General features: G+C 49.1%; 1 pseudogene across 2 annotated transcripts; it reads right to left on the reverse strand.

Moving 5' to 3' along the window:
* Positions 1-9,976: 9,976 nt before the first annotated feature.
* On the reverse strand, positions 9,977-12,745 carry LOC311524113 (N-acetyllactosaminide beta-1,3-N-acetylglucosaminyltransferase 2 pseudogene; annotated as a pseudogene). Of its 2 annotated transcripts, none has more exons than XR_014714700.1 (2): positions 12,708-12,745; positions 9,977-11,943 (listed from the first exon to the last, which is right to left on the reverse strand). The product of XR_014714700.1 is annotated as an N-acetyllactosaminide beta-1,3-N-acetylglucosaminyltransferase 2 pseudogene (transcript). The 2 variants fall into 2 exon arrangements; XR_014714702.1 differs by lacking the exon at positions 12,708-12,745 and adding an exon at positions 12,368-12,671.
* Between the last annotated feature and the right edge of the window lie 1,133 nt (positions 12,746-13,878).

Here is a 13,878-nt window from a genome sequence, read left to right on the forward strand (position 1 = left end):
TGATTCTATGATTGATCTCATGGTTTCTAATGGCTCTGTGAGCTGCTTCAGACGTGCCTTTAGGCCATGTACAGCTGGCTACTTACCGTGTTGTTTAGTAGGCCCACGACATCCAAACCAAACGGCAACAATGCCATTGCATGGAGAGAATTTAACCTGGCTTGGGAAAACTCGTTCTTGTTTATAGAAGGGAAAGAGTCTAAACCTATAGTGTGGTATGCAACACTACAGCTGTATGGAAAAAGTTTGATTTTCAGTGGCATTTTACATAAGCCTATGCTGAAATTAACACAAAATATCCCACTAGATCACCTTTGCAGGGAGAGTTGGTGCTCCACTGGAGTGTTCATTGGCTGTTAAAGGGAAATGATCTCAAAAGGTTTGGGAAACAAAGAGAACCAGTGCTAAAGTTTTTGGAAAAGAGGAATGAACTCGTTGACAATTGCAAGCTTATTAAAAGCAAGGACCAGATAAGTGATCTGGCTTTCCTTTTCGATATTGTGTTTCATCTCAACACCTGTATAGGGGAAGGATTTGTCTCTTTGATACACTGTTCAATCTAGTTGCCTCTTTTATATAAAAAACTGTGACTCTTTCAAAACAATTTGTCCCAATAATTTGGACCACTTTATTTATTTGCATCAGTTAAGAACTGAGAATGACTGGGTATAAATTATGAGAAACACCACAATGCAGTTTCTTCACTGTTAGATTTCAGAGTAGCAGCCGTGTTAGTCTGTATTTGCAAAAAGAAAAGGAGTACTTGTGGCACCTTAGAGAGTAACCAATTTATTTGAGCTTAAGGATGCATCCAATGAAGTGAGCTGTAGCTCACAAAAGCTTATGCTCAAATAAATTGGTTAGTCTCTGAGGTGCCACAAGTACTCCTTTTCTTTTCACTGTTAGAGTCATTTGAGAGGATTTTAAGGTTGATAAGTACACCATGGCTCTTTTTACTAGTCCTTTCACTGTTTTGTATATGGATATTGATAATTACCCTTCAAATTTACAGTTAGAAATTCTTTAACTAATATATTAATTCTGAGTTTGAGAATAAATTCAAAGAATTCTGTACATCTCCAGTGAACCAAGACATGATAACATTCTGGAAATTTTTCCCTAAAGGAGATTTTCCTCAGATAAATGACCTTGCCCTTCATTCGCTATGTGGGCAGACTTGGATCAATGTATATTTGTGGACAGGTTTCAGAGTAGCAGCCGTGTTAGTCTGTATTCGCAAAAAGAAAAGGAGTACTTGTGGCACCTTAGAGACTAACCAATTTATTTGAGCATAAGCTTTCGTGAGCTACAGCTCACTTCATCGGATGCATACTGTAGCTGTAGCTCACGAAAGCTTATGCTCAAATAAATTGGTTAGTCTCTAAGGTGCCACAAGTCCTCCTTTTCTATTTGTGGACAGTCATTTTGAGAGAGGAGATTTATTAAAAGCAAATATCATTCCGAGGTCACAGATTCCCAACTCAGTGACTTAGATGTACTAGCATCAACAAAGCTGAACCCAGGGATTGATGACATTATGGACAAGAAGGGACATTCAGAAACACCTCTAGACGGCTACCATGACACCCAGATCATGGTTAGTTTTATTCTGCATTAATTACATTATAGGAAATACTGTAATTAAGTGTAATCATTTTTAGACCAGTGGTTTTCAACCTTTTTTTATTTGTGGACCTCTAAAAAATTTCAAATGCAGGTGCAGACCCCTTTGGAAATCTTAAGACATATTCTGCAGACCCCAAGAGATCCACAGATCATAAGTAGAAAACCACTGTTTTAGACACTTTAGTAATAAAGTGACATTTTGGTATGTTATAAGTTCCTATTGTGCCACAATTGGCAAAAAAGTTGGCCACCAATTATATGGACCATGAAGGTCCTTCCCTCCTAACAGGGGAACATACTATTGTGCTGGGGGTGGGGTTAGTTGTACAATTTCTTCTCCACACCTCAGCAGGGATTGGGAATGGTTTGTACTAAATACTCCTTCTCTGCTTTATAAATATATCTATATACAGGGAGAAACCCCATTGGGAGTGGGGAAAAGAAACATCACCCACCCACTGGAAGGGAAAGTATAAGCCTGTCATAACCATGCAATCCCTCCTTTATCTGTGAGGGGTTAAGAAGCTCAAATAACCTGGTTGGCACCTGACCAAAAGTACCAGTAAGGGAAGAAGATCCTTTCAAATCTGTGGGGGGAGGTTTTGTTTGTGCTCTCTTTGTTGTGTTCTTTTGGGACAGAGAGAGGGACCAGGCAGGAAAAAAAAACAAAAAAAAAACCTCTCCTAAAACCCTACCTGCAATAAGCATCTAAAATTACAAAAATTGTAAGTCAAGCAAGGAAACCTAATTGGATTTTAGTGTCCTAAAAACCCAAGGGTCTGGTCTGTGCTCACCTTGTTTACCTATTTGGTTGGTATATTATTCTCAAACCTCCCCAGAAAAGGGGGTGAATGGACTTGGGGGGATATTTTGAGGAAACAGGAACTCCAAGTGGTCCTTTTCGTGAATCTTTGTCTAACTCACTTGGTGGGGGCAGCAATACTGTCCAAGGACAAGGAAGAATTTGTGCCTTGGGGAAGTTTTTAATCTAAGCTGGTAGAAATAAGCTTACATGTGGGCCCCCCCCCATCTGTACCCCAGAGTTCATTTGGTGAGGGAACCCTGACATGGTGGCAGCGAGGTGGGATCATTTTGAACCAGAAGCACAGACCTCAGGATTTTAAAAACATTTTTTCTTTTGGCTGACTGAAAACCAGGGAGGTTTTTTTGTTTGTTTTTTAAAAGGACACTTTTTTTTTTAAGCTGAGAGCAGCTGGAGTTGTTTTTTTCTCTGCCTGGAGGTAGAGGAGATAACTTTCAGCAAGGGAATCCACAAGCTGGGGGTTTTTTGGTTTTTTTTCCTTTTCTTTCTAACTCTCGGGTTAAGCTAGGCTAAGTGCAGGAAGGCTAGGATGACAGAAAGTGAGGTCCAAAAGAAACTAGAATTAGCCAGATTGGAAGCTGAAGAGAGAGAGAAAGAACATGAAAGACAGATGGCCTTAAAGCACTTGGAGTTGGAAGCAGAGGAGAGGAAACAGGGAAAACGCTTGGAGACAGAAATGGAGACGAAACGCTTTGAGGCAGAGGCGAAACACTTGGTTACGGAGTTAGAGCTGAAGCGCTTAGATCTGGAAAGGGCTAAGCTGGGTCTACCAGATAACCCTAACAATCCTTCTCCAGGTTCTGCTCTCCATTCCAAAAAATTCCCCACCTACAAGGTAGGCAATGATACAGAGGCCTTCTTAGAAAAATTTCAAAAGGGCCTGCCTTGTATACAGCATCGCTACAGACCAGTATATGGTGGAGCTGAGGCCGCAGCTCAGTGGACCCTTAGCAGAGGTGGCAGCTGAAATGCCTAAAGAACACATGAACAGCTACGAACTTTTTTTTTTTTTTTAAAAGGCCAGAATTAGAATGGGGCTAACACCCGAGCAGGCCCGTTGGTGGTTCAGAGCCCTCAGGAGGAAACCAGACATGGCATTTTCCCAACACGCCTACCACATCGTCAAAAATTGGGATGCCTGGTTATCAGGAGCAAGCATTAGATCTCTGGAAGATCTGTCTCTCCTCATGCAAATGGAGCAATTCTTAGAGGGTATTCCTGAGGAAATAGAAAGGTACATCCTAGATGGGAAGCCCAAAACTGTAATCGAGGCGGGGCAGATCGGAACCAAATGGGTGGAGGTGACGGAAAAGAAGAAAGCTAGTAGCAGTTGGAGCAGATATCAGAAGGGGCAACCCGAGAAAACACCCTACTACCAGATGCAGCCCAAGGCCCCACCTACTTCCCAAGGAAACCCCAAACACCTTATCGTCCCACCACACCAGTCTCTAGCAACCCACCTCGCCCCAGTGACCAGTCAGCTGGGCAATGTTTTAAATGTAACGAGCTGGGGCATGTAAAGGCCAACTGCCCCAAGAACCCCAATAGATTGCAGTTCATTACACTGGAATCACACCAAAGGTCCCCAAGCCCAGATCCCTCCCAGGTACCCTCAGAGTGAAAGGAAACTGTGAGTGTGGGTGGGAAGAAGGTTATCACGTGGAGGGACACTGGAGCACAGGTGTCAGCTATCCACCAATCCTTAGTGGACCCCAAATTCATCAACCCAGAGGCTCAAGTGACAATTCAACCCTTCGTGTCCAACTCTTTAAACTTGCCTACAGCCAAGTTGCCTGTCCAGTTCAAGGGCTGGTCAGGAACGTGGACTTTTGCAGTCTATGATGATTATCCCATTCCCATGCTGCTTGGGGAAGACTTGGCCAACCATGTGGGAACAGTCACCCACAGCCAGGCTAAGCGAGCTGTCACACCTAGCTCTGTTCCTGAGCCTTCTACAAGGGCTCCATCTGTGTTACCAGAGACCCAAACTGAGGTGGTAGAACCAGATCCCCTGCCAATGACTGCAACAGCCGTAGTGGATCCAGTCACAGAGACCCAACCAGAACCAGTCCCAGAACCGGAATGGGTGGAGCAGCCAGCACTGAGTCCAGTGCTTGCAACCCCGTCTACAATTCCAAAGCCAGAAGGCACCACCAAGCCTGTCCTGGCAGCAGCAGATAAACCGACACAAGAGGCTCAGCCAGAGCCTGAAATACCCCATAGTGCACGAGCAAAAAGCGGTTCATAGTCAACAGAACCAGCCCCATCACCTGCATCGCTTCCAGAAGGACCAAGTCCACAATCCCGTGAGGAACTGATGTCTCCAGCATCAAGGGAACAGTTCCAGGCCAAGCAGGAAGCAGATGAAAGCCTCCAGGGAGCTTGGACGGCAGCATGGAGCAACCCATCGCCTCTCAGCTATTCTAATCGATCCCGGTTTGTTGTAGAAAAAGGACTTTTGTACAAGGAAACTCTTTCTGGTGGGCACCAGGAAGACTGGCATGCTCAAAGAGGAGTTGGTATTCCAACTAAGTTCCGGGTAAAGCTCTTGAGCTTAGCCCACGATCATCCTAGTGGCCATGCTGGGATGAACAGATCCAAAGACTGTTTGGGGAAGTCCTTCCACTGGGAGGGAATGGGCAAGGACGTTCCTACTTATGTCTAGTCTTGTGAGGTGTATCAAAGAGTGGGAAAACCCCAAGACCAGGTCAAAGCCCCTCTCCAGCTTTCCCATAATTGAGGTTCCCTTTCAGCGAGTAGCTGTGGCTGTTCTGGGTCCTTTTCTGATAAAGTCACCCAGAGGAAAGCAGTACATACTGACTTTCATGGATTTTGCCACCCAATGGCCGGAAGCAGTAGCTCTAAGCAACACCAGGGCTAAAAGTGTGTGCCACGCATTAACAGACATTTTTGCCAGGGTAGGTTGGCTCTCTGACACCCTTATGGATTCGGGAACTAATTTCCTGACAGGGACCATGAAAAGCCTGTGGGAAGCTCATGGGGTGAACCACTTGGTTGCCACCCCTTACCACCATCAAACAAATGGCCTGGTGGAGAAGTTTAATGGAACTTTGGGGGCCATGATATGTAAATTTGTAAATGAGCACTCCAATGATTGGGACCTAGTGTTGCAGCAGTTGCTCTTTGCCTACAGGGCTGTACCACATCCCAGTTTAGGGTTTTCACCATTTGAACTTGTGTATGGCTGCGAGGTTAAGGGCCATTACAGTTGGTGAAGCTGCAATGGGAGGGGTTTACACCTTCTCCAGGAACTAACATACTGGACTTTGTAAACAACCTGCAAAACACCCTCCGAGACTCTTTAGCCCTAGCTAGTGAAAACCTAAAAGATGCTCAGGAAGAGCAAAAGGCCTGGTATGATAAACATGCCAGAGAGCGTTCCTTCAAAGTAGGGGACCAGGTCATGGTCTTGAAGGTGCTCCAGGCCTATAAGATGGAAGCGTCATGGGACGGGCCATTTACGGTCTAAGAGCGCCTGGGAGTGGTTAACTATCTCATAGCATCCCCCACCACAAACCTAAAGCGTACCATTTTAATTCTCTAAAGCCCTTTTATTCCAGAGAATTAAAGGTTAGTCAGTTTACAACCCAGGGAGGAGATGACGCTGAGTGGCCTGAAGGTGTCTACTACAAAGGAAAAAGTGACGGTGGCGTTTTAGAGGTGAACCTCTCAGTGACCCTCAGACGTATGCAGTAACAGCAGATCAAGGAGCTGTTCACTAGCTTCGCGCCGATGTTCTCAGCCACCCCAGGACGGACCAAACGGGGATACCACTCCATTGACACAGCTCCAGGAAGAAATCACAGCCAGTGTGGAGCAGGCTGTCCAACACAGTCTGTGATCTGGGGGAGGCGTGTCATAACCATACAGCTACGGGTAGTATAAAATCCCTCCTTTACCTGTGAGGGGTTAAGACGCTCAAATAACCTGGTTGGCACCTGACCAAAAGGACCAATAAAGGAAGAAGATCCTTTCAAATCTGTGGGGGGAGGTTTCGTTTATGCTCTCTCTGTTGTGCTGTCTTGGGACAGAGAGAGGGACCAGGCAGAAAAAAAACCCTCTCCTAAAGCCCTACCTGAAATAAGCATCTAAAATTACAAAAATTGTAAGTAAAGCAAGGAAATGCATTAGATTATCTTTTGTTCTGGCTTGTGAATTTTCCCTATGGTAAGATGGAGGTTTATTCCTTGTTTTTTGTAACTTTGAAGTTTTGCCTAGAGGGGAATCCTCTGTGTTTTAAATCTTATTACCCTGTAAAATTACTTTCCATCCTGATTTTACAGAGGTGCTTCTTTTACTTTTTTCTTTATTATAAAGTTCTGCTTTTAAGAACCTAATTGGTTTTTAGTGTCCGGTCTGTGCTCACCTTGTTTACCTGTTTGGTTGGTATATTATTCTCAAGCCTCCCCAGGAAAGGGGATGGAGGGACTTAGGGGGATATTTTGGGGAAACAAAAAGAAAAGGAGTACTTGTGGCACCTTAGAGACTAACCAATTTATTTGAGCATAAGCTTTCACTTAAGCTTATGCTCAAATAAATTGGTTAGTCTCTAAGGTGCCACAAGTACTCCTTTTCTTTTTGCGAATACAGACTAACACGGCTGTTACTCTGAAATTTGGGGAAACAGGAACTCCAAGTGGTCCTTTTCCTGAATCTTTGTCTTACTCACTTGGTGGGAGCAACAATACCATCCAAGGAAGAATTTGTGCCTTGGGGAAGTTTTTAACCTAAGCTGGTAGAAATAAGCTTGTGGGGGGGAGGGGTCTTTCATGCGGGTCCCCACAACTGTACCCCAGAGTTCAGAGTGGGGACGGAACTCTGACAAAACCATATACCCTTCTGTATACACAGGGGGAAATACCATTGGAAGTGGTGGGGAGAAGACTCATTCCCTCCCCTCCTATGTGGAAGGGATGCTATGCCCCATACACCCTTCTGTATCAGGGGACATATCACAGGGGGGAAATCAGTTCATCCCCAATGAGTGCCCCTACTGAGTCACCACCACCTTAGCTTGTGAAAACTGACACAATCCTAGCCTGGTGCAACATTTCTGCAGCCTCCCTGCTACTTACACTTGAGCCTTAGGATAGTGACCAGTATAAATATTTTAGTTTAGGGCCCGGTTTGTTTCTTTAAATACTGCCAGCCAAAGCAGCCCTATATAAATATTTGAATTAAGCCCCTGGCTACCTCTTAAATCATTCTGATCCCTAAAAATAAGCAGATACTTCTTTCTTGGGTGCGGTAGGAGGCTTTCTGTGCAATGAGGTGGCATCCTGGCAGAGATGGAGTCAGCAATGCAGAGCTGTAGATCCTGGTGGCAGTTAATAGGAGTAAGGGCTAAGCCGCTGGAAAAACTGACAGGAGGAATAGGAATACAGCAGGCCCCAAGGGCTGTGCAGATATTAGGTAACTGTATCACATTCCTTTTCTCCAAGGAGGCAGAAATATCATCTCCATGCCACAGGGAAACTGAGGCATGGGGAGGTGCAGATCCGATCATGATGGGGGCCAGATAACTAAGACAGACTTGCCTCAAGATCACACAGAAAATCAGGGACAAAGACGAATCAGGGACAAATCAGAGGATCCAGGTGTTCTGGTAGTCAGCTCCCTACCCCCATCCTGCCCTTCTCTAGCCACTAGACCACACTCCTATCCCAGAGCTGAGAATAAAACCCAGGAGTCCTAACTCGCAGTCCTGAGCTGTTCTTGTCACTAGACCCAACTCCTCCCTCAGCTGGGAATAGAAGTCCTGGTACCTAATATACCCTGCACTAACCTAGTGTCCCAATCAGTGGGTTGTGAGAAGGTTGTAGATGAGTCATGGGCCTGGTGTGGATGGGAGGTCCCAGCAGGGTAAGGGGGTTAGAAAGAGAGCCTGCCTTGCACTCACTCCACAGAGGCAGCTCCAAAGTGTCCTGCAGGGCTGTCCCAACTCCCTGCTCTGGCCATTCTGGGCCAAAGCTGAGTGGTGCTGCAACTCCACGCACCAGGTTGGGGAACTGGGCCCAGCACCATGGGACAGGAGCTGCTGCTGCTGCAGGGTCAGTGCAGAGCAGACTTGCTCTCCAGCTCCCTTCCCCTGCAACCTCCCCTCTGCACTGGGCTGGGATTAGGGTTGTGGCACTGGCCAGAGGGTGCTGCTGTAAGTGGTGGGTCCCCTCCCTGTCTGTGTAGCATGGAGGAGGAGGAGGAGAAGAATGCTGACCTACGATTGGGGAGGGGGATGGCATGAATTTGGACCTACACATGTTGCTAAAAAAAAAAAAAGACAAAATGCAGTTGGTGGGTCACTTGAGTAAAAGGTTTGGGAACCCCTGCTCTAACATACTAAACCCTACTCCCCTCCCACAGTTGGGGTTAGAACCCAAGAATCCTGAACCCCAGCTCCCCCCACTGCTCTAGCCCACTAGAACCCACTCCCTTCCCAGATCTGGGGATAGAACCCAGGAGTCCTGACCATCACCCCTAGCCTCCCCTTCTCTAACCACTAGACCCCACTTCCACTGGCACAGCAGGGGGGGAGGGGGGAGAAGATAGCATTTCCCCAAGGGTCCTTGACGTCTGATCTTGTATTTCCAGTTCAGCTTCTTTTTTCCGCTACGCAGAGGGTTATTTCATGGCATTATCCTGGCTCCTGGCCAGGTATGAAGGAGCTGCTCTCAACTTCTTTGCTGGTTCATAACCAGAGTGCAATGGGAGAGATGTAAACAGGAGCTTAGGGGGTGAAATTGCAGCTCTCAGCATGATCAGATAACATTCCTGTGACTGCCCAGGGCTCTGCTGCTTGTCCCGCTCCCCTTCTCCAGCCTCTTGCTGCCAAGGAAGCTCAAAGCTTGTTCATAAATTAACCCTTGGTACAGGCAAAATGAGGAATACAGAGGAAGCAAGCTGGCTACAGTCATAATGGCAGGAATAGGGACAGAAACCAGGAGTCCTGACTCAGGGCCCCCGTCATGTCAGGCCTCGAGACAAGCACTGAGAGACAGCCTCTGCCCTGAAGAGCTCACAGTCTAACTAGACAAAGGAAGGATTATTAGACCTGCTTTGTAGATGGGTAAACTGAAGCCCAGACAGATGAAGTGAGTTGCACGAGGTCACACAGGAAGGCTGTAGCAGAGCTGGGAATGGAAGCAAGATCTCCTGGATCCCAGCTCTGTGCCTTAAAGACAAGGCCAGCCTTCCTGGGTCTTACAGTCCCTGATCATTGTATCTTTGGTGTCGCTATAGAACAGCCATAGATCAGGCAATAGTAGGGTCAGAGAAAACACTCCCCACCAGCCTGATTCTGTCCAGCAGGAGGCAACGACACACAGACATGCAATACATTGCAGCCAGCACAATTCATGGACAGTGCTGTAGTTATTTGGGTAGCATATTTTACCTGCAGCAAGAAGCACCATGTACAGTTTGTGTTGTGTTTTCGACCCAAGCAGCTAGTCAAATTTCAGGACTCTGGGGATGTTCCAGTGAAGAGGAGAAATTGCTGATACTCCGGTATTTCTTTGATGCAATATTGTTTATTTATAAGAAATGTACAAAGCCCTGCTTCTCTGAATGCAGGAGGAGCCAAGAACAAAATGAGAGGATTTCTGCATGTTACCAATGAACTGCATTTAAAAATGACCCTTTTAGTTGCAACTCAATAGTCTAAATCCAAATTTTACAGCTGAGACAGCTGTCTCCCTCTGATTCACCCCTCTGCTAAGTCTATGCACCACTTAAGTACAACAGCCCCTAGTTCCATGCTGGGATCAGCACTGACTGTGACAGGAGAGCACCCCCTACAGCCCCCCCATCCTGCTCCCTGCAGCAAAGAACCCCCTGGGCATAGGGGGGAGCACTTACTGTGAGGAGACAGTGCCCCCTACTGAGCTGTTCATCCCTCAAGCATGGCGGCAGCAGCAGCATCCCCAGCCTTCTCTGGCTATGTATCTGGTCTGCACGAGGAACTCAATCTCTGCTTAGTCAGCAGGAGGCACTGTGGGGTGGTCCCCGATGGGCTAAGCAGCAGCACTGTGGCCAGCTGTCAAGGACTAAGATGGCAGCCTTGGATTCAGAGCCAAGCCTCCAGAGTAGCAGCAGTTCTTGGTGTCTGCATGAGGGAGGTGTAGGGGAAATATCCTCCAGGAGGCAAAGATAGTCTCCAAAGAACACTGGCCAACCAGTCAGCCAAGATGTCCACCAAGGAAAGCTAGAAAACAGATGGCCACCAAAGAAAAGTAGACAATCAACATGGCCACCACCATGGGGCCTAGCAGGCCAAAGCAGGGTCATGCAGGCCTCGCCACAGCCGGATGATATCCTGGGGTGTCCTGTGATCCACCAGGATGAGTTCCTTGTAAGCACAAAAGTCCTCCTGTCCCTCAGCCTTCATGCTGAAGGTCCAAAAACCAGGGTGGTTCTGTGGCACCAGCGCCAGCTCTCTCAGGCAGATCCCCAGGTAGATGTTGTTGATAGGGAAGAGGGGCAAGTGGCACGAAGCCTCGTAGAGCCGGGCAGCCACATCCCGTGAGCAAAGGATCCCTCCACCCCCCACATAGGGTGGGTAGGTGCCCTGATAGAAGGACTCAGGGATATAGTACTTGTGTTTGCAGTCATGGACTGGGGCAGCATCCTGGATGACATGGCCAGCAAAGAGGCCCCGGCGAGTGACAGCGTCAAGGCTCCCAGCGTAAGCCACCAGGGTGTCCACCCTAAGAAAGACATCATCCCCCCCAAGGAAGATCAACTCCACGCTGGGGCAGTGGCCCTGCAACCACCCTAGGAACAGGATGTCCTTTAGGCTGAGATTGTAGAAAGTATCCTGGAAGTCCCAAAGCAGGAGATCGCTGTTTTTCCGCCTCTCCAGCTCCAGAAGTGCCTCCAGATCCGGATGCCCATCCCCTGAGCCTTGCCTGCCCAACAGGAAGAGCGTCTGCACTGTCACGTTCCTGACCAGCCCAGTTCGGCCCCATGTCTGCCGGATGGCTTGACGTCGGTCAAAGTTGGCCAACTGGGACTTAACAGCCACCAGCAGTTGTGTCCCATTTGGGCAGGCCTCATCATCTGCTGGCCCAACTAGCAGTGGGTAGTCCCTGCAGTGCATGGAGAGGACAAAAGCCTGGAGGTGGCTGGGGTAGGAGGAGAAATCTGTCAACCTCTGGGAGGCTTCATGGAAGCTCTCTCCACACGTCCCTGGCAGCGTGAGATTGAACTGGGCTGTGGCATTCCTCAGTATGGGGTTGTCCAGCTGGTCCATGTAGAGCATCAACAAGTTCCAGAGGGGAAGGCCATGGAGGTCCCTGTGCTGCCACAGCCTCAAATGGCCCCCAACGAAGGCTGATCTCCCTGAAGCCTGCAGACCGAGTGGCCTCCTTGAGAGCATCACTACAGTGTAGACTATCACATTGGCGACAAAGACGCAGGAGAGCCAGACATAAGCTTTGATGTAGCGGAGCTTCATGGTGTGTATGGGGGGGGGGGTGCTGTGGGGCAAGGAAGGGAAGGGGTTAGACGGCACCTCCCTGTACCACCACACACCCCCAACAGCCTCCCACAGCTCAACTACCCCCCCACACACGCCCCTAATACCTGATCAGCTACCCCCTCCCACAGACACCCCACAGTGCAGCAGGACTTTCCAGGTACCTGTCTCACACACACACCAACAGCCCCCAATGGCCATTCAACTACCCCCTGCACACGCACACACACCTTTACAGTCCCCCAGGATGTATCAGGCACCCCCACACAGACAATCCCATGTTTCAGGTACCCCCACATGCACCCTGACAACCCCTCCAGGTATCTACTCTCCCCCAAACCCTGACAGATATCCATGGCCATTCAGCTACCCGCCCACACCCGTTCAGCCCCCCCAAGGTATTTCAGGTACCCCCATACACGCACCTCTGCCCTTTTTGGTATTTACATGGCACTTCTGCTTGACTTAGTTCTCAGAGCATTTCACCCATGTGGGTTTGTCTCTTTATATCCAGTAGAGAGCTGGAACCAGAAGCTTGGAGATTGGAGGGGCAGCAGTGACAGAGTTTGGGGTTTGAGCCTCTCTGCTGTAGCCACTAGTCTCTATTCCCCTTCCAGAGCCAGGATAGAACCCAGGAGTCCTGGTTCCCAGCCCCCTGCTCTAGCTACTAGACCTCACTTTGCCCCTAGAGCTGGGAGCTGATCGTCCCTTCTGAAGAGGAGCTGGTCTCAGCTTTCAGTGGGTGGGGCAAGGATCTGCTCTTACCTTGAGGCAGGTGCAGAGTCCGGGAGGGGGAGGAAGCAACTGGGATAGTGCAATGAGAATAAGGGCGGAGGGGAGGGACATTAAGCTCAGAGAGCCACGCAGCAGCAGTGGGGTCAGTACAAACCGGTTTCTAGCCGTTCGTTCGTATCGCCAGTCCTGCTTCTCACCCCCCATTTGGTACAGGGAGGGCAGCGGGGGGTCCTGGTTCCCAGTCCCTCCTGCTCTATCCCACGAGGCCCCCCCTCCTCCCAGACCTGGGAATAGAACCTAGGAATCCTGACTCACAGTCCCTCCTGTTCTAACCCACTAGCCCCCAGTCCTCTCCCAGAGCCGAGCCTAGAACCCAGGAGTCCTGTGTCCAAGCGGGGCTGGGACGGGGCTGGGGCTCTTTAAACGATCAGCGGGGAGGCAGGTGTGCTCCAGCCAAGACCCGGGATCTGGATGCTCTCCCACTCCCAGCCCTGTTCCCCAGATTCAATGCCTCTCACCTGGACGCGGGGCGGGGGAGGAGGGGAGAGAGGTCAGTCCCTGGGGAGCCGGGGAAAGACAGAGCTAAGTAGGGGTGAGGGGAGAGAAATGTTAGACGAGCTTGAACAGAGGTTTGGGAAGCAGGCAGCTGCCTAGGTAGGGAGAGGCAAGGAAGCCTGCAGGTAAGAGGGGATCTAGGGCTGTCTCAAGTGGAGGGGGGAGGTGAGGGGAGCTGGGCTGTGCGGGAGAGAAACTAGGGCTGTTGGGTGTCTGGGGTTGTGGGGAGTGGAGGGGAGAATCTAAGGTTGTGGGGGACTCAGGGCTGGAAGGTGAGGGGAACATGGGCTGTAGGAGGATACAGGGTTGAGGGGATCTGGGGCTGGGGGCAACACCAGGACTGACAGCTTCCTTTGCCCCATCCCAGTGGATGCAGCACGGCTGTACTCTTTCCTCCCCCAGGCCATGTTTTCTTCAGCCGTGCTCCATGATACTAGGGTTCTGTCTCTCCGGACTTGGGCGCTCCCAACCCCCTGGCAACATATTTGATGTTTTTACTGTCCCTAAAATGGATTTCCCACGATCCCCCTACTGTTTTTAATTTAATCTGCCAGGCACCATCCCATCCATGATCCCATGGTTGCCACCGAACAGCACCCCACAATCCCAGTATTACCAATGCAGCAACAGCTGCCTGAGTCTGCAC

The sequence above is a fragment of the Lepidochelys olivacea genome (assembly GCF_965140295.1).
Source record: "Lepidochelys olivacea isolate rLepOli2 genome assembly, chromosome: 7".
Classification (NCBI taxonomy): domain Eukaryota; kingdom Metazoa; phylum Chordata; order Testudines; family Cheloniidae; genus Lepidochelys; species Lepidochelys olivacea.